Below are 20767 nucleotides of genomic sequence, written 5' to 3'. Positions count from 1 at the left end.
CAGATCAAATAATCCGAGAAGCTGCGCCTGTGCGGGCCAAGCTCACAACGATGAATCATGTATGTCTACGCCAAGCAATAAAAGGATATCTTTTCAACAACTTATCCTCCAAATGAGGGTATCTTAAGTATATCCCCGACGGGGGCCTCTCCACCAAACGCGTCCCGAGATACTCGGAGACTTAGCGTCAGCAATTCAACATCCGCACGATCTCAGGGTCGGAACTCCGGGCTCATAAAGCCCCTGCAACGCAGCTCCGAGTTCACAAGAAGCGGTCTTCACACTTAAACAACTTGATGACTCGGAGACTGACGACAATCGCCATACGCTGGAAAATCCAAAACTGTAAGACCCTTAGCGGGCAGACTCGGCATAACCAGGACCATGCTACATCGCCGAAAAAACTGTAAGACCTCAATAGACATGACAAACTGTAAGACCTCAATAGACGTGACAAACTGTAAGACCTCAATACGCATGACAAACTGTAAGAGCTCAAAAGGCATAAAAATCCCAAATATTAGGCTATACGTCGCATTTGTAAGAATCCCGAAAGGGCATACCCTCGATGTAGACGCCTAAACTATCCCTCGGGATCAAAAAATGGCTACGGCCAAACGCATATGACTATGGTCAAAACGCGACTCGGGGATGCCCGACCATCGCTAAACAAAAAATTGCAGGCCACTTCTTTGAAAATACTTCAGAAAGAACCGGTTACAACAGGCTTCCCTCAACAGACAAACAACGGGCTATGAACGTTCCGAGGGGCTCGAAATATCGCCGATTACGACTTGAAATCGAGGTTCTTCTGAACCGACGATGGGTCAGGCAAAAATCTTTCAAAAAGACCTTAACGAGCGGAAAACAAAGCCTACAAAAAGCCCACGGGCAAAAACAACTATCACGCCCCAAATTCGAGGGACATGACCGGCGCCCGACCGGGTAGCCCCAGTCAAGCGGACCTGGGTTCCTTTCCTAACCCACGTGTTACCCCATGTTTTCCTTACTCACTATCCCAAGAATGAGCCATATAAATAATTAAGAACACCTTTTCGCAAAGCATACATACGTACATAATAGTTAATGAAATTTCCAATTCGTTGCCCAACATATGAAACATGGATTTACATAAGTTCTTAACCCACATCTACTATCTACGGAGCCTCTAAAGGTACAACAGAATAATACAGTATTTGCCGGTAACAAGGATCCGGCTATACCTTACACAAAAACCAAAATAAAACTTCGGAAACAAAGCGGCCTGAGCTACGTAGGGCCCCGAGAGGAAGGGGCTCACCAAAATAGCTGATTGAAGACGAAGGGGGAGCTACGATCTGTGGACTGGAGTACCTGCTACGGATCCACCTACAGTCATAACACAAATGTAGCGCCCCCGGCAAAAGGGACGTCAGTACATTTGAATTGTACTGGTATGTATAACAAACTTTACCCTGAGTAACCTCAAACCATATACAAGTAACAAACAATAGAGGAAACAACAATTGAATACACACAAGGAAAACAATCAAGGCAAACAAGTTAACAATCTCTCCTTTTCCCCATCATCATTTCCACATTATTAATGTCACAATTTTCTCATATTTCATTTCAATGGTGATATCGATCACTTTCCACCCTTATTACCTCGGCCACCCTTATCACCACAACCCACACCTTATTACTTCGTGTTGCACCGCGCAACCCGATCCCACCGAGCAATCACAATTCACAAACAATACCCGAACAATAACAATTTACAAGGTTAACAACAACACGTCTCAAGAACAACATCAACAAATCCCAATAACAACAGCAACCAATCTCAAGGAACAGCAGCACAATTCACATAGGATTTATATGACTATCAATGCCATTTCCATCTTTTTCAACAGCCCGTTGTACCATTTAAATCACAACAATAATTTCCCACGACTAGCCACAAATGATGTTACCACAGTTGTTTCAATTGCACCAATTTCGATTCCTTTCCATCATTTATTCCACAGTTCTTACCACATAACACATTCACAATCACAACTTGGTTTATTGTCATTTACTTGCACAATCATATCGGACGTCTTAACCAACAACGTTTAAGGCACAATATTTACATGAATTCACAAATGGTTCACACAAGTAAACACATACTACTCACAAGACTTTAACTTCACAACTAATCCATGAAGATATCACATACCAAGTATTTGGACACCAAACAAGGCAATTTTACAAAGGTTAAAGTTAGCCATTCATACCTGGAGCCGAATTCCTTTTTAATTTCTACTTCCAATTCACCAAAAATCTAGCAACGTCAATATAGTGCACAAATTAATACACATAACTTAGAATTCAAGGTTCAAAATCACTATCCGAACATATTTAGGTTATTAACCCGTTCTTTTCACAAGTCTTTGCTCCCACCCAATTACTCCTACTAGGTTTTAGGTTATAGTAAGGCATGCATGTATGATTTCAACCCTTATTTTCAAGAACCAATGCATGAGACCCGCCCCCCTAGTTTAAACCGGGAATTCAATAAAAAGGGTTAGGGATTTTACGTGCAAGAAAAGGGGAATGAAGATAACCTTGAAATTTCCCGGCCCAGATAGTTTTGAAGAATTAAATTTTGGAGAAGATGACTTTCTCTCTGAAGACCCTCTCTTCCTCCCTCTTATTTTGTGCAGAAGATCGTTAAAGAATGAGGGATTGGGTGTTTTATTACAAAGGGGTCGGGTTTTAAAATTTAGAAAAATAGAAGCCCGAGCAAGATCTACGGTCGCATTCTGCGATCGCAGAACCGAAATGTGGTCCGCAGATTGGACCGCAGAAGTGCCCCCAAAACTCTGAGGGGTCTGTTTGGGTCTGCGACAGGAATGCGCTCCGCATTCCTGTTATGCGGTCGCATTATTCACCGCAAAACTGACCTTCACAAATCTTTGAGGAATTTATGCGACCGCATTCCTGTTATGCGGTCGCATTATGCACCGCAAAACTGACCTTCACAAATCTTTGAGGAATTTATGCGACGATTATGCGGTCCGCATATTGGTTATGCGATCGCATAATAGACCGCATTTTCAACATCAATTTTGACAATTCTTCTGTTTCACTATGCGGCAGAAATGCGGTCCGCATATCAATTATGCAGTCGCATAATGGACCGCATCTTGACCTCAATTTTAACCAAACCACTGTTTCACTATGCGGTAGGAATGCGGTCCGCATATTAGATCTGCGACCGCATTCTGGGCCGCAGAATGGAAAATTGATTCTTTGATTTTTAAAAGCTTAGATCAATACCAAGGGTCGACACCACAAGTTACTAGGTTTTGAGCCCAAATTTTTTTTTTTATACGGGGCCTCACGTCCTCCCCCACTTAAGATCATTCATCCCCGAATGAGGACTTATTTCAAACTTTTCAGTATTTCAAAGATCAGTTGGTTTTGAAAACATGTTACGCAGATTCCTACACTTTTCACTATTTCCCATATTTTTAGAAAAATTTTGCCAGAGTTTCCTTTGTAATTAGAACATCTCTACCTGACAGAGGGCCCCAGAAACACAATTCCAAGCACCATTACACAATTACAACTATCCTTACAGCTGGTATACAAATTCTTACCTCAACCATTGCACACTTTTGATCACTTGATACGTTTTGCTTATGAATCAGTTATTTCAATGAGTTTCACATAATTTAACTACTTCAACATATTATATGCATATAAGTAACTCATTACCAATCTACACTACTATAGTTGTTTACTTATCACAAGAGTCTTTATAAAACTTTCATTTACCAAAGAGAGGTTCACATGACTTAAAACAATCACAACACCTATGAGTCTTGCACAACTAGAGGAACTTCACTAGCATTTAGGAAGGAACCAATTCGGACACAATGATAGTTGTTTTAGAGAAAAAAAAGGGTCACATAATTTCTTCTAGACTTGATAAAATAGATGGGGATATTTCTCTTTCATTTCTTTCTCCGCTTCCCACGTAGCTTCCTCAACTCGTTGACTTCGCCACAACACCTTAACTGAGGCAACTTCCTTATTCCTCAACTTACAGACTTGTCTATCAAGAATGGCAACCGGAACTTCTTCATACGACAACTCTTCATTAACCTCGATAGTCTCGACTGGCACGATGGTGGATGGATCTCCAACCACTTTCTTCAACATGGACACATGGAACACCGGGTGCACTAATGACATTTCAAGAGGCAATTCCAGCCTATAGGCCACCTGCCCTATCCTTTGAATGATCCGATAAGGTCCGACATATATAGGACTCAGCTTCCCTTTCTTCTCAAATCGCATGACTCCCTTCATAGGAGATACCGTCAAGAATACCCAATCATCTACTTGGAACTCCAATTCCCTTCGACGTACGTCCGCATAGGATTTCTGGCAACTCTGAGCAGTCTTCATCCTTTCCTGAATGACTTTAACTTTTTCCATAGCCTGATGCACGAGATCCGGACCTATCAATTCTGCCTCACCTACTTTAAACCATCCAATCGGAGACCTACATCTCCTTCCAAACAATGCCTCAAATGGGGCCATTTGGATGCTAGCATGAAAGCTGTTATTGTAAGCAATTTCTATAAGTGGCAAGTGATCATCCCAATTACCTTTGAAATCCAAGACACAAGCTCGCAACATATCTTCAAGCGTCTGAATAGTCCGCTCGGCCTGACCGTCAGTCTGTGGATGGAAAGCTGTGTTGTGATTCACCTGATTACCCAAACCTTGCTGAAATTTCTTCCAAAAATTAGCTGTGAACTGGGCTCCTCGATCTGAGATAATAGAAAGTGGCGTGCCATGGAGCCTTACTGTCTCCTTGATATACAACTTAGCCTATTGCTCTGCAGTGTTGGTGGACTTGACTGGCAAGAAGTGAGCTAATTTGGTGAGTCGATCCACTATTACCCAAATTGAGTCGAGTTTGTGCTGAGTGCGAGGTAACCCCACCACGAAATCCATGTTAATCATCTCCCATTTCCACATCGGTATTTCCATAAGCTGAGTTAGCCCACCGGGCCGCTGATGCTCGGCCTTCACCTGCTGACAATTCGGACACTTAGATACAAAGTCCGCCACACCCCCCTTCATACCGTTCCACCAATAAACCTCCTTGAGATCATGATACATTTTCGTAGAACCTGGATGCATGGAATACCTGGAATTATGAGCCTCTACCATTACCCTCTCCCGAAGCTTATCCATATCCGGAACACATAGCCTACCTTGACACCGCAAAACACCATCTTCGCTGCTGAGTGAAAATGCCAAAGTCTTGTTATTCAAAACTGCTTCCTTCATCTGAGCCAATGCTAGATCAATAAACTGTTTTCCCTTGGCTTCCGCTACAAGTGACGATTCTTCCCCATTATGCACCATAACGTTCCCCTCATCTGATGTCGAAATGAAAACCCCTAAACAGGCCAATTGATAAACCTCCCGAGCCAAGGGCCTCTGATCCACTCCCAAATGAGCCAAACTACCCATGGATTTTCGACTGAGAGTGTCGGCCACCACGTTCGCCTTCCCTAGATGGTACAAAATGTTCATGTCATAATCCTTGAGCAATTCTAACCACCGCCGCTGCCTTAAATTCAATTCTTTCTGCTTGAACAAGTACTGGAGGCTCTTGTGATCTGAAAACACATCCACATGGACCCCATAAAGATAATGCCGCCATATTTTCAAAGCAAACACGACTGCTGCAATCTCCAAATCATGCGTCAGATAATTCTTCTCGTGGTTCTTGGGTTGCCTTGAAGCATACACTATAACCTTCCCATGTTGCATCAATACACACCCCAAACCAACCCTGGAGGCATCACAATAAACCACAAATCCTTCCGTGCCTTCTGGCAAAGCCAATACCGGTGCCGAGGTCAACCTTGTCTTCAATTCTTGAAAACTTTTCTCACAAGCGTCGGACCATTGGAATTTAACTGCTTTCTACGTCAATTTAGTCAATGGGGAGGCGAGGGTAGAGAATCCCTCTACAAACCTCCGATAGTACCCTGCTAAACCCAAGAAGCTACGAATCTCCGTCGGGGTCATGGGTCTAGGCCAATCTTTTACTGCCGCAATCTTCTGCGGGTCCACCTGAATCCCTTCTCTTGAGACAACATGGCCCAAAAAGGCAACAGACTCCAACCAAAACTCACATTTTGAAAATTTAGCATACAACTGGTGTTGATGAAGAGTCTGCAAAACTGCCCTGAGGTGATAGGCATGATCCTCCCGGCTCCGCGAATAAACAAGGATGTCATCAATGAAAACAATCACGAAGGAGTCTAAAAATGGCTTGAAGACCCGATTCATAAGATCTATAAAAGCTGCCGGGGCGTTGGTTAGCCCAAAAGACATGACCAAGAATTCAAAGTGACCATAGCAACTTCTGAAAGCGGTCTTGGGAATATCCTGCTCCCTAATCTTCAATTGGTGATATCCTGACCGTAGATCAATTTTGGAGAAGAATCTTGCACCTTGCAATTGGTCGAACAAATCATCTATCCGAGGCAAAGGATACTTATTTTTGATGGTGACTTTGTTGAGCTGCCGATAATCAATACACATCCGGAGCGACCCATCCTTCTTCCTGACAAAAAGAACCGGAGCACCCCACGGCGACACACTCGGCCGTATGAACCCCTTTTCTAACAAGTCCTTTAGCTGTTCCTTTAACTCCCTTAACTCTGCTGGAGCCATTCTGTATGGTGGAATAGATATTGGCTGCGTATCAGGCAATACATCAATCCCGAAATCAATCTCCCTATCTGGCGGAATCCCTGGAAGCTCGTCCGGAAATACTTCAAGAAACTCTTTCACGACTGGCACGGACTCGGGGGTAGACACTTCTGAAGTGGTGTCCGCCACCCGGACCAAATGATAGATACACCCCTTCTTAATCATCTTTGAAGCTTTAAGGTAGGAAATAAACCTACCTTTCGGCACCACACCATTTCCCTTCCACTCAGTAACAGGCTCGTTAGGGAACTCGAGCCTCATGACTCTCGTTCGGCAGTCAAGTTTGGCAAAACATGAATAAAGCCAGTCCATTCCCATAATAACATCAAAATCTACCATTCCAAGCTCGATAAGATCGGCCGTGGTAATACGACCACACACCGTGACAACACAATTCCTATAAACTCGCGCGGCTATAATAGAATCACCAACCGGAGTCGATACAGAGAACGGCTCATGAAGCTGTTCGGGTTCTATCCCAAAGCTTGAAGCAATGAATGGGGTGACATAAGACAAAGAGGACCCCGGATCAATAAGAGCATAACAATCAATGGCCTGAACAGACAAGATACCTGTAACCACGTTTGGAGAAGCCTCTGCACTCTGGCGACCACTCAAAGCATAGAACCGGCTGGGTCCACCTCTACCACGAGCTCCACCCCTAACTGTACCACGGCCTGCTGGGGCTGGAGGACGCACAGATGATGTGGCGACTGAAGAACCGGACGACTGAGCAGATCCCCTACCCATGCCCTGACTGGGCACACGACAGTCTCGCTGAATATGACCTCTCACCCCGCATCTGAAACACACCGGGATATCCAAGTAGCAAGTCTCTGTATGAAATCTCCCACACTTGGGGCATGGAGCCCTCCCCTGCTGCTGTGATCTCCCTCCTGAACGACCGGACTGATGGGGTCTCCTACTGTCTGAACCTGGTCTCATGCGGCTGTTCTGCTGATAACTGTGCAGAGATGATGGTGCGCTCGCTGAGGACTGAGCATATGACTGAGACGGCCCTGACGACCCTCTCCCCTGAGCTGATCTCCCTGAGTGACCTGCTGATCGGGCCCTGTTGCTATTCTCCCTTTCCGCCCGAATCTTCAACTTCCTAGCCTCTGTGGCCTGAGCGAATCCCACAATCTTTCCATAGTTCATATCCGAGTGTAAGGCCGCTGTAGCAGCCTCATTTACTACCAAGGGACTAAGGCCCTGAACAAATCGCCGAACTCTAGCTGCCATGGTCGACACTAACTGAGGAGCATACTTGGACAATCTCACGAACTCCATGTGGTACTCCCAAACACTCATACTGCCCTGCTTGAGGGTCTCAAACTCCGTGGCACGGGCTGCTATTGTCTCAGCAGGCAAGAACTGGTCCATGAACGCATCTACAAACTCATCCCATCTGGCCGGAGGTCCTCCCTCCCCACGGGAATCCTCCCACATCTCGAACCATGAATACGCTGCTCCCTTCAACCTGTATGATGCTAACTCAACTCCCTCTGTCTCTGAAGCTTTCATCACTCGGAGGGTCTTATACATTTCATCAAGGAATTCCTGCGGATCGGCCTCTGGGTCTGTGCCTGAGAACTCTGGAGGGGCTAGCTGCAAAAACTGGTTAACTCTGGAACTGGCAGAATCTCCCTGTCCGCTAGAGGATGTAGGGGCATCCTGAGATCTCTTGGCCCGAGCGGCCACTAACTAGGTCAACATACAGATGGCTCCTCTAAGGTCCACATCAGAAGCCTCGGGACCAGGAGCTGGAATGGTGCCAGAATCAGTAATATCGGCGGGAGGGATGGTGGTACCCTTTGCCGCTGCAGGAACAGGAACATGCTGGTCTGGGACAGACGGGCCAGGTAGGTTCAAGGCCGGGGAGTCACTCTCACCCACGGCATCAGGTACATGATTCATAGCCTCACTCGTGGTGGCATTGGCCCCAAGGCCGAGTCTAGCTCTCTTCTTAGGTGCCATTGCTGAAAAAGTTTGGAACAAAGCACGAGTTAGATATAGATACTTTCACATTTCACTTCACCGCACGATACAGAATAACAAAGAAGTAGGAAATTTCCTAAATGTCCATGCAGCCACCCACTTATTGATGTGGTGGACTTCACACTGATAAGTAGGGCTCTACTTGACACGGCTCCGTGACATCCTAGGACTCCTTTAAACCTTAGGCTCTGATACCAAGTTTGTCATGCCCCAAATTCGAGGGACATGACCGGCGCCCGACCGGGTAGCCCCAGTCAAGCGGACCTTGGTGCCTTTCCTAACCCACGTGTTACCCCATTTTTTCCTTACTCACTATCCCAAGAATGAGCCATATAAATAATTAAGAACACCTTTTCGCAAAGAATACATACGTACATAATAGTTAATGAAATTTCCAATTCGTTGCCCAACATATGAAACATGGATTTACATAAGTTCTTAACCCACATCTACTGTCTACGGAGCCTCTAAAGGTATAACAGAATAATACAGTATTTGCCGGTAACAAGGCTCCGGCTATACCTTACACAAAACCCAAAATAAAACTCCGAAAACAAAGCGGCCTGAGCCACGCAGGGCCCCGAGAGGAAGGGGCTCACCAAAACAGCTAATGGAAGACGAAGGGGGAGCTACGATCGGTGGACTGGAGTACCTGCTACGGATCCACCTACAGTCATAACACGAATGTAGCGCCCCCGGCAAAAGGGACGTCAGTACATTTGAATTGTACTGGTATGTATAACAAACTTTACCCTGAGTAACCTCAAACCATATACAAGTAACAAACAATAGAGGAAACAACAATTGAATACACACAAGGAAAACAATCAAGGCAAACAAGTTAACAATCTCTCTTTTTCCCCATCATCATTTCCACATTATTAATGTCACAATTTTCTCATATTTTATTTCAATGGTGATATCGATCACTTTCCACCCTTATTACCTCGACCACCCTTATTCCCTCGGCCACCCTTATCACCACAACCCACACCTTATTACTTCGTGTTGCGGCGCGCAACCCGATCCCACCGAGCAATCACAATTCACAAACAATACCCGAACAATAACAATTTACAAGGTTAACAACAAGACATCTCAAGAACAACATCAACAAATCCCAATAACAACAACAACCAATCTCAAGGAACATCAGCACAATTCACATAGGATTTATATGACTATCAATGCCATTTCCATCTTTTTCAACAGCTCGTTGTACCATTTAAATCACAACAATAATTTCCCACTACTAGCCACAAATGATGTTACCACAGTTGTTTCAATTGCACCAATTTCGATTCCTTTCCATCATTTATTCCACAGTTCTTACCACATAACACATTCACAATCACAACTTGGTTTATTGCACTTTACTTGCACAATCATATCGGACGTCTTAACCTACAACGTTTAAGGCACAATATTTACATGAATTCATAAATGGTTCACACAAGTAAACACATACTACTCACAAGAGTTTAACTTCACAACTAATCCATGAAGATATCACATACCAAGTATTTGGACACCAAACAAGGCGATTTTACAAAGGTTAAAGTTAGCCATACATACCTGGAGCCGAATTCCTTTTTAATTTCTACTTCCAATTCACCAAAAATCTAGAAAGTCAATATAGTGCACAAATTAATACACATAACTTAGAATTCAAGGTTCAATATATCTACCCGAACATATTTAGGTTATTAACCCGTTCATTGCACAAGTCTTAGCTTCCACCCAATTACTCCTACTAGGTTTTAGGTTATAGAAAGGCATGCATGTATGATTTCAACCCTTATTTTCAAGAACCAATGCATGAGACTCCCCCCCCCCCTAGTTAAACCTGAAATTCAATAAAAAAGGTTAGGGATTTTACCTGCAAGAAAAGGGGAATGAAGATAAGCTTGAAATTTCCCGGCCCGGATAGTTTTGAAGAATCAAATTTTGGAGAAGATGACTTTCTCTCTCAAGATCCTCTCTTCCTCTCTCTTATTTTGTGCAGAAGATCGTTAAAGAATGAGGGGTTGGGTGTTTTATTACAAAGGGGTCGGGTTTTAAAATTTAAAAAAATAGAAGCCCGAGCAAGATCTGCGGTCGCATTCTGCGAGCACAGAACCAAAATGCGGTCCGCAGATTGGACCGCAGAAGTACCCCCAAAACTCTGAGGGGTCTGTTTGGGTCTACGACAGGAATGCGGTCCGCATTCCTGTTATGCGGTCGCATTATGCACCGCAGAACTGACCTTCACAAATCTTTGAGGAATTTATGCGACGATTATGCGGTTCGCATATTGGTTATGCGATCGCATAATAGACCGCATTTTCAACATCAATTTTGACAATTCTTCTGTTTCACTCTGCGGCAGAAATACGGTCTGCATATCAATTATGCGGTCGCATAATAGACCGCATCTAGACCTCAATTTTAACAAAACCACTCTTTCACTATGCGGTAGGAATGCGGTCCGCATACTAGATCTGCGACCGCATTCTGGGCCGCATAATGGAAAATTGATTCTTTGATTTTTAAAAGTTTAGATCAATACCAAGGTTCCGAACTGCGGCGAGCCAGGCTCAATTTACTAGTTTTGAGCCCAATTTTTTTTACGGGGCCTCACAACAGCGTAAGAGCCATTGTCGCCAGCTAAGCAAGCGTACATGCCACATATCAAAAAGGTCTCTACGACCAAAAAGCGTAAGAGCCATTGTCGCCAGCCAAATTGACAACTTTAGGATTAAAGTGAGCTCGAATCGTAACCCAATTCGGAGACCGGATCCAAAATAATTAACTAAGCAAGCCTACGGGCCATATATTAACCACTCTCTATGACCGAACAGCAAAGGCCATCGTCGTCCGCCCATGTAGGCAGGAAAAATGCTTAAGGGTCAATTACAGCTCGAATCGCAATGCGACTCGGAGACTGGACCCGAAATAGCTAAATTACAACATGTCTAAGGGCACGACATAAATGCCACTGTCGCCGGCCGAGCAAGTCTCCGGGCCACGCGCCTGTAAAAACACTTCGGCCCGAAGAACAAAAGGCCATCATCACCCGCCCATGCGGGCAGGAAAAAGCTTGAGGGTCGATTGAAGCACGAGTCACAATACGGCTTGGAGAATGGACCCAAAATAGTCGAAACGGCAAATGCCCAAGGGCAAGAAACAAAAACAAATACTACCTGCCTGCACGGGCATAGAAGATTCAAAGGCAAGAAGGCTCGAGTCGAAGATCGACTCGGAGACTGAGCCTAAACAGCCGGGCGAAACGCGCAGGCCCGGCACCTACTCGCGCTAAGGATCGCATGTAAGAGCCCCCGGGCCTGCCCGATCAGTTCCGGACCTATGAGAATCCCGCCAAAACCGGCCTGCCCGAACGAAAGCAATAGCAAAAAAGGTACAGAAGAAATAAAGTTTTAAGTTTCTTCCTATATATTATATACACGGAAAAGGCGCGTTCTTCATCTACAGGCATGCTCTACATATATCAGAAACAAAGCAACAAAACGGCGAAATCTACGCAATGCACTGAAGGGCTACAGCTTGTCAAGTTCACCCTCCGTGACGTCAGCGAGAAGTAACCGAGCGTCGCGCTCATCCACCCTTGCTCGAGCCAATCTTCTGAGAGAACGAAGCCCCGTGCACCGACCTCCTCGAGTACCTCTCTCCGAGATCTGCAACGGACATATGTCTCGATCTTCTTCTCTCGGTCAAGAGCTCGCTTCAGCTCGCCTTGAGCATCCACAATGTCCTTCATACGAATCGCCATCTCGTGATCGGCATTGGATCGACTTAGCATTGCCTTAGCCCGAGCGTCAATTATCTCACCCCTGGTCTTTGAAAGTTTAGATTCGAATTTCTCGATCATATCTGCTTGGACTTTGGCATCATCTCGAGCCAAGCGGAGTTGGACTTCGAGAGCAGGGACCTTGGCCAAAAGTGCTCGTCTCCTCTAAAGCATGAGCTCGCACCTGAGCCCTTAGCTCACCGCAAGCGGTTCTGGCGCGATCGATATCGCCCTTAAGGTACTCCGTAGCCTCCGCCTTTTTCTGCAGCTGATATAGCAAAAAGGAGCGTCAACTTAAAGAGGCCAAGGAAAGCAAAGCTTGAGCCACAAAAGGTTACCTGCTCCATCAAATAGCTCTCATAATTCGAGCTCCGGTACGCCTCACATCGCCAATGTAGCAACTCGCCCTCCTTCTCCTCACTAAGCAGCCTAAGAGATTCTCCCTCACCCTGAATTTTCTAAAATCTTGACCCCTTGACGAACCAGCTCAGACGTAAGCCTGTCACAGGTCTACACAAGGAAAACTCAATGATGGGTGAAAGATGCGTAATACAAAGAAACTGTGCCTAAACTCAGCACTAAGTGAAGCCGACGGACTTCCTCGGAGTCGGAACATACTCCTGTTGATCCTGCCCCTTCAGCCCAGGGAGAACCGGCCTCGGGCAAAGCATATTCACTTGAAGACAGCGCCGACCTGGAATCAGGTACTCTGGAAGCAGCAGACCCAGACGATACCCTCTCCTTGGAAACACTGGCCCAACCGTGGGTACTCGTGGGTGCTGACCCCTCTTATCGCCATCATACCTCGATTCGGAGGCCAACGACTCCTTCCCCTCTTCGGAAGAGCACTGCCTCATCCCAAGGAACTGCCCGATACCTGCAAGCGGCAAATCCAGTACAAGTAAAAAGGGGAAAATATTACCTCAAATATACGAAGGCCAAGGCAAAGGCAGCATGCGCACATGTTTCGCTCCCCACCTGGCGCGAAGCACAGCTCGCCACCAACGCTCATCGCAGGCCTAGTGGGTCACCAGCCTCCGGACCCAGCCGAGCAGGTCAGAGACTTCGCCCGGCGTCCATGAAGTTGCTACAACAAGGTACAACCTGAAAAGCACCAGACGCCCCACTCACGTGCGTAATTCCACCCTTCGTGAAATGGCAAAAACTCCACGGGGATAATGTCGACCGTCCGGATCTGGACGAACCAACCAGCTCATTCTCGACCCTCCTCCTCTTCGCCATCGACAGCAAGGTCTTGGATGAACGACACTTCAGGGTTAGCAGACCCTGGTGATGAAAAGGCCGATACAGGCGGATGAGGTGATCGAGCGTAAATTCAAGATTGGCCTTCTACGCAAAGAATCCATCATCAGCACCACCCGCCAAAGGGAAGGCTGTATTTGCGCCAAAGTAACCCGATACTTCAACCAAAAATCAAGCACGACCCTGTCAAGGGGACCAAAACACGAAAGGATACAGGTATACGCTCGAGAATCCGTCAGTGGAATCCGTGATACTCCCTCCCGGGGGAAGCACCTGCAGTGTTATCCCCTCACTCCATCCGCAGTATTTTCTCACCATCTCCAAATTCTCCCCCCTTTATTAAAGATGCCGTCTTCGGAACGAACTCCCTCGGCTCCCGAGCGCCGGGAATAGCGCTCTCCGCTATCTTCCATGCCGGCCCCGAAATGGGATGTACCCGACCCCGAGAGTATCCTTTGACGAGAAGCCAAGACTCGAGGAGCAATTCGTATTATCTCAAGCTCGAGATAGCGTCCCGTCTCAAGGATCCCCACCGAAGAGAAATCGGAATTCGGGAAGCTTTCCACGCCATCACTCAACACGAGGTAATTTCAGATTTTGTGATTCCCTTTCTAAGAAAGAATACACACAAGAAGCTCCAATCGCAAAAGCTCCGCAAAGGTTCGAAGAAGTGCCTGAGTATAGGCAACTCCTCAGCAAAAAATCTATCTCGTACGTGTCTGAAGGAAGTTGTCCGCGTCAAAAATCAAAGGGGACCCCCTGGTACCCGAAGCTGGCATTCATCCAGGATAACATTTTCGAAGGCCCTGAAATTCGATATACAATTCGAAGGGCCCTGACAGCCCGGTACTATCCGATCAATCCAGGATTGCTCCGAGGTATAACGATGGCCTCGAAAGAAAGCCATGTCGATCAGTAGAGGAGCAGAAAGGGCGCTCGCACCCAAGTCAGATATCAGCAGTCAAGAAATAAAAAAGGCATTCAAGAGGCCCCGAGGGTATGAAAACATGCAATTATGAAGCAAAAATCGAAAGCATAAATCAAAGGTATATACATATTCATAAAAATCCATGTACAACAGCCCTCGAGGGGTCATTTACATACAAATATGAAAGCCCACGGGAGTCTACTCCTAAAGTGAAGGAATGGAAGGATGTACAAGTGATGAAACCCGGAAGCCCAGTCCGCCCTCGAAGATGCAACTCCGTCCCCGGGAAGTTATAATAGGTTAAGTCCCAAGACGTCGCCTGCACATGTAGCTTTAAGGTACAACCGCTCCTTTTCTTATGTTATTTTTTCAAATCCGAGATTAACCTCGCGCAGACACCCAAATGGAAGCTGCCTAGACATCAGTACTGCTACAGAACCCCGAAGCCCCGAAGGCGCACCCGTTGCACTCTTTTCTTTCGACCGAGTTTTTATCCTAAAATGAAAGGTTTTACCGGCAAGGTTTTTAATGCGGCAACGTCTGCAAGCCACTCGGAGGGGAACTCCGCAAAATATTCAGAACAAAACCCCACAGCTGGCTATCCAAAAAGCGAGAAGGCATTCCCCCCGAAAAGCGGCGCGCTCGTGGGAATTTTGAAAAATAACGCCAAGGCACCCCATTTATAGGGGGAAACGAGGTTCTGGAAGACTGACCGACGAATGTAATTACTGCATCCTTGAAAAACCGAATCGACGGCAGTACTTTTTACCTTGAAGAACGGAAATGACAGAGTATTGAGCATGAGTCTATGAGATATGCTATCTATCACAAAATATTGCGCCACGATGCGAATCTCCAGTGTACTATCTCCATGAGGAGTTTGAGTAGTCAATGGTCATAATCGTTTCCCATCGCTTCGTTCTGAGAAACACGGAGACTATCTGTACGTGGTGAAATCAGAGGGCCCGATTTCCCGCCATTAAGCAATCTCGGGGAGGTTCCTCGAGACCTCGAGGACATGAAGCCACAACTTAGCCTCTCCTTCGGGGCTTGTCAAGGCCCGATTCAAGGCCAGACAGAGGCCGAGGCCAGGACAAAATGGGGAAGCTCCTAAGAAACGCGGCTGAGTCTGACAGGGCCGGCCTGTCCAGAGCCTGCGCTGAGGCATCGCATCAAGCCATCCCATCGCCGTATTTTGTAAATTAAATACTCATGTGTTTGTAACTGAGTTCCCCTCCTATATAAAGGGGACTCACCCTACCTTGTAAAGGACGGAAGGGCTCCCACAATTCTACAAGTGCAATAATATCTCTCTCTCTCTCTTTTCTTACTAATACTTATTGGCTCTCACTGATATTAAGGATACTTCAATATTCTATGTCTCTACATGTATTCTTCATCGTACAATTCAATTTCTGTTATAAGTAGCTTCGTTTGATTATATCTCTAGCAGTTATACTTCTCCCGGGGGTCCCCGACAAACCGAGCTCGATCTCGAGGTCGACCTCGAAGTTCCAATCGACCAAGCCTATGCCTGGGTAGCAGAACGTTCGGTCGTTACCTCGTTTATCTCCCCCCCATGGTTGAAATTCATAATACTAGCACCATCTGCTCTAACAAACTAGCTTGGGAATAGATCACGTATTTTTAGAGTCACATTTAATAAATTTAATTATCATTACCATTTTCACGATAAACAGACTTACTTTCATAACTTATGAATGAGGAAGGGGATCGGGATATTATGCTAGGTGAATTGGAGCATTCCGAGAGTCACCGTAACTCTGAGTGCTGCAGGCTCATCAAGGTTCAGGAGGTCGTGGGAGCTATGTGTAAGATGAGTAGGGGCAGAGCGACTGGGCCAGACGAGATTCCGATGGAATTTTGGAAGTGTGTGAGGAGAGCAGGTTTAGAGTGATTGAGCCGGTAGAAGGTGGCGTGAATGTGAGGCTTGAATCACAGGTTATCCCAAGTAGAGGCAACTTCAAGTACATTGGGTCGATTATCTAGGGGGGAGGGGAGATCGACAAGGATGTCACACACCGTATTGGTATAGGATGTATGAAGTGTAGGTTAGCATCTGAAGTCTTGTGTGATAAGAGAGTCCCACCGATACTCAAAGGAAAGCTCTAGAAAGCGGTGGTTAGACCAGCCATGATGTATGGCGCTGAGGTGTTGGTCTGTTAAGAACTCACATATCCATAAGATGAAAGTAGCAGAAATGAGGATGTTGAGGTGGATCTGTGGGCAAACTACGATGGATAAGATTAGGAATGATGTTATTCGGAAGAAGGTGCATGTAGCTCCCATTGATGCCAAGATGCAGGAATCGAGGCTAAGATGGTTCGGGCATGTTAAGAGGAGAAGCTCAGATGCTTCGGTAAGGAGGTGTGAACGGCTGGCTGTGGAGGGCACGAGAAGAGGTAGAGGGCGACCTAAGAAATATTGGGGTGAGGTGATCAGGCAGGATATGGCGAGTCTTGGGATTTTCGAGGGCATGACACTTGATAGGAAGATGTGAAGGTCAAATATTAGGGTTGTATGTTAGGAGGTAGTTGAGTCTTGCCTTACTTCGCACCTTTATAAGACTAGTCTGGTAGAATTTTTTGTCTAAGATAGTTAGTGGCAATGTTGTGTCTTACTATTTCACTTTTCAATGCAGGACCTTTTGATTAGCTTTCGCTTTTGCTTTGCATCTTTCTTCTAGATTTCATATTGTTCCTATTTTTCCTACGATTTCTATGGTGATACTAATATTGTCTCATTTTTGTCTTTTTGTTTTCTTGAGCCTAGGGTCTTCTGGAAACAACCTCTCTACTCCTTCGGGGTAGGGGTAAGGTATGCGTACACACTACCCTCCCCAGACCCCACTAGTGGGATTTTACTAGGTTGTTGTTGAATTTTATTAGATAAAAAAACTAATGCATCAAATATTGTAGATACATATAATTTAAATAAAATATAAAGTAAAAGTGTGTCAATGTTAAGCAAAACCATAAGCAAATTCTAGAACATCCCTAAAACCCGATGTCACAAGTGCATGAGTGATAAGTATGGATTTCAACAACTTATTAGTACCTTCTTGCTTTAGTTTTAGTCCGAAAGTGGTGATTTGAGTTCCTAAAACTAATGAAATTGTGTAAATTGCAGGAATGTTGGAGAATTGGACTTAAATGAAGAAATCTAACTTAAAAGAAGTGTTCCGGCTCATAAGGAAAGAAGGAGCGCATAAGTCAAAAGTGTGGTCCGCATAAGTAATTCTGCGGCCGCAGAACTGATGTTGATGCTCAGATGATAATTGAAGTAAAGTGAAGACCGCGCACAATTTGTGCGGCTGCTGAACATGGTCGCACTGATAAGAATTCAAAAAGTTCAGAGAGTTTGCAAAACGACCAAGTATGAACGTTGCCAAGGGTGTAGCCACAGAAGGAAAAGTGAGGCTGCAAAAGTTAAAGTGCTGCCACAGACCAAATTGTGTGGCCGCCATAATCTTCAATCTGTAGAGCCAAGTGAAGTGCGGACCGCACATGGAATTGTGCGACCGCCGATCCTCCCGAAGGGTATATTTGTCAGCGAATTTTGGGCCACTATAAATAGACGAGAGTCACTTTTTTAGGTCAAGTTTGATAGTTTTTTGAGTTGTTGCCGTTGTAGTTTACCATTTTTGGTAATTTGTGACCAATTTGGGTTAAAAACACATTAGTTTATCATTTGGATTTGCTATTATGGGTTTAATTAGTATTTTTTTCTTTATTTTTTTCTATTTCCATTTTGAGTAACAAGATATTTTCTAGGGTTGTGACAAAATCCTAGTGTGTAAACCTTATGGATAATTAATCGAATACTTATTTATGATTGGGTGTTTGTTATTTATCCTTGTTCATGCTTTAATTTTATAATTAATGGTTGCAAACATTGATTCATTCCTTTTTGACTTGGTCTTTACTTGAGAAAGAGGTACCTAGTCTAGGAAAACTTGGCTAACAAGAAATTGGGCTAGTTTAGGTTTTGACTATCCTAATTAAAGGGTTTCATCTAGAGATAGGAAAACTCGACTTGAGCTCATATCAACTATTTGTCTTGATACCCATTTGGGCTTGAGAAAGCCAAATTGGGCAAAATCATTCTATGACCGAGAGGTATTGAGTGGGTAACTTAGAGTTGAGAGCTATAATACACGCTGATTATTTAAACAAGTAGTAACGTAATTAACCCATTAGGCTAAAACCTAGGTGAAGGTTACATCCCTAGGAATTTTACCTATTTGAAAACAACCAAAAACAATTAATCAATCTCTAGTTTCATTTCTCTAGTTGATCACTGTTAGTATAGATTGTAGACGTAATTTGCAAAACAATCTTGTTTGGAAACGTATTTTAGTTGGGTAATATTCTTCCAACGACCTCCTCCACTCATTGTTGAGTGTGGATTGGGAGTGGATCAATTTTTGGCGCCATTGCCGGGCAGTTATCACGGTGTTAGCTATATATTTTAGTTGTTTTTGAAATATCTTCTTTGCCTTCCGTGTTACTAACTTGTTTAAAAAATCTTTGGTATAAACACGGCGAACATTGAGCACGAAAATATGCCTTTGGGGGACTTGGACGGTGAGTAGGAACAACTGTATGAGGTACCTCAAGTGCCACAAGCTAATAGGCAAGGCCGGGTGCCACAAGATAGCGTGCCTGTACCAACCCCACCTCCACCACATCCACCACAAGCGTCTCAACACCGAATATTGCCCAACGAAGGTTATGCTATAGTTCCTCCCCGTATTAGGGCGGGCAACTTTCAAATCACCAACATGATGCTCACTTTGCTTGAGCAACGGGGCTTCCTCACTGATGCACCAACCCAAAATGCTTGCAAACATCTGAAGGGCTTTGTGGATACATGATGGGGGAGCAAGCAAACTAATGCTTCCGAGGATGCATTGAGGCTAAGGATTTTTTCTTTCTCTCTACAGGGGAAATCTTTAGATTGGTTGGAACGTTTGCAGAACCATTCAATACACACTTGGGATGAGTTGGCGGCCAAGTTCATTACTAAGTTTTTGTCTCCCGGACACCTTGCTATACTTCAGGATGAGATCTTGGCATTCAAACAAGAACTGAATGAGCCACTACATGAAATTTGGGAGAGCTATAGAACAATGGTTAAGGAATGTCCCAACAGCGATATGATTGAAAACATGTTGCAACAAACCTTTTATCATGGGATTAACACAACCAACCAATGTGTAATGAATTAACTAGCTGCTGAAACTTCATAACTACGCCTTATGCGGAGGCGTGTGGCATTCTATATGAGATGGCAGAGACGTCATCGGCTTGGCAATCCCGGGCCAATGTCCCACAAGGTGATCCGAATATGATCCACCTATACAAAGAGTTGCAAGATCATGGGCAAGCCATTGATGAATTGACCACAACCATGACTCAACTAGCAAAGACCCAACTCAATCAAGTGCAAGCTCCTAAGCAAGTTCATGCTATGGAGAGAGTTAATGTTTTGGTAAACAACAAGAGGACCAAGGATCCCCAAATGCAAACCCGAGCGGAGAAATATGTGCAAGATGATGGCGGTTTTGATCAAGATGATTCTTATAATGAGAAAGAAGAGGAAGTGCAATATGTCAACAACTTTCAAGGGCAAAGAACCAAATCCCAAACCAACAACAATAGTGACCACAAAATAACCATGGCAATGGGAGTTCTAACAATCAAGGGAATTGGCATAGTAACAATAATCAAGGAAATTGGAGTGGAAACTGTAACGACCCGACGGTTGTTTTTCTTTCTTAATCCTCGTTCCCCTAATTTAAGACTCCCGTATGTGCTTTGACTATTTCATGACCTACGGGGATGGTTGGTTCGGCTTTGGAAGGATTCGGGTTGAAATCGGAACACTTAGGTCCTTAATAGTAGCCTATAATGGTTAAGTTTGACTTGAGTTAAAATTTTGAGTAAACAGCCTCAGAACTAGGATTTGACGGTCCAAATAGGTTTGTATGATGA

General features: G+C 44.8%; 1 long non-coding RNA gene across 1 annotated transcript in view; it reads left to right on the top strand.

Annotated features, from left to right (window-relative positions):
- The window catches only part of LOC109212589, a 36359-nt gene extending 17753 nt beyond the window's left edge, over positions 1 to 18606 (top strand). The window contains exon 2 of the long non-coding RNA XR_002065889.1: positions 17901 to 18606. This is a non-coding gene — a long non-coding RNA (uncharacterized LOC109212589). The remainder of the gene's footprint in view (positions 1 to 17900) is intronic.
- The last annotated feature ends 2161 nt before the right edge of the window (positions 18607 to 20767 follow it).

This window comes from Nicotiana attenuata, unplaced genomic scaffold (assembly GCF_001879085.1).
Source record: "Nicotiana attenuata strain UT unplaced genomic scaffold, NIATTr2, whole genome shotgun sequence".
Taxonomy (NCBI): Eukaryota; Viridiplantae; Streptophyta; class Magnoliopsida; order Solanales; family Solanaceae; genus Nicotiana; species Nicotiana attenuata.
The sequence above is the reverse complement of the archived record's forward strand: the minus strand, read 5'-3'. Positions and strand labels throughout refer to the sequence as shown.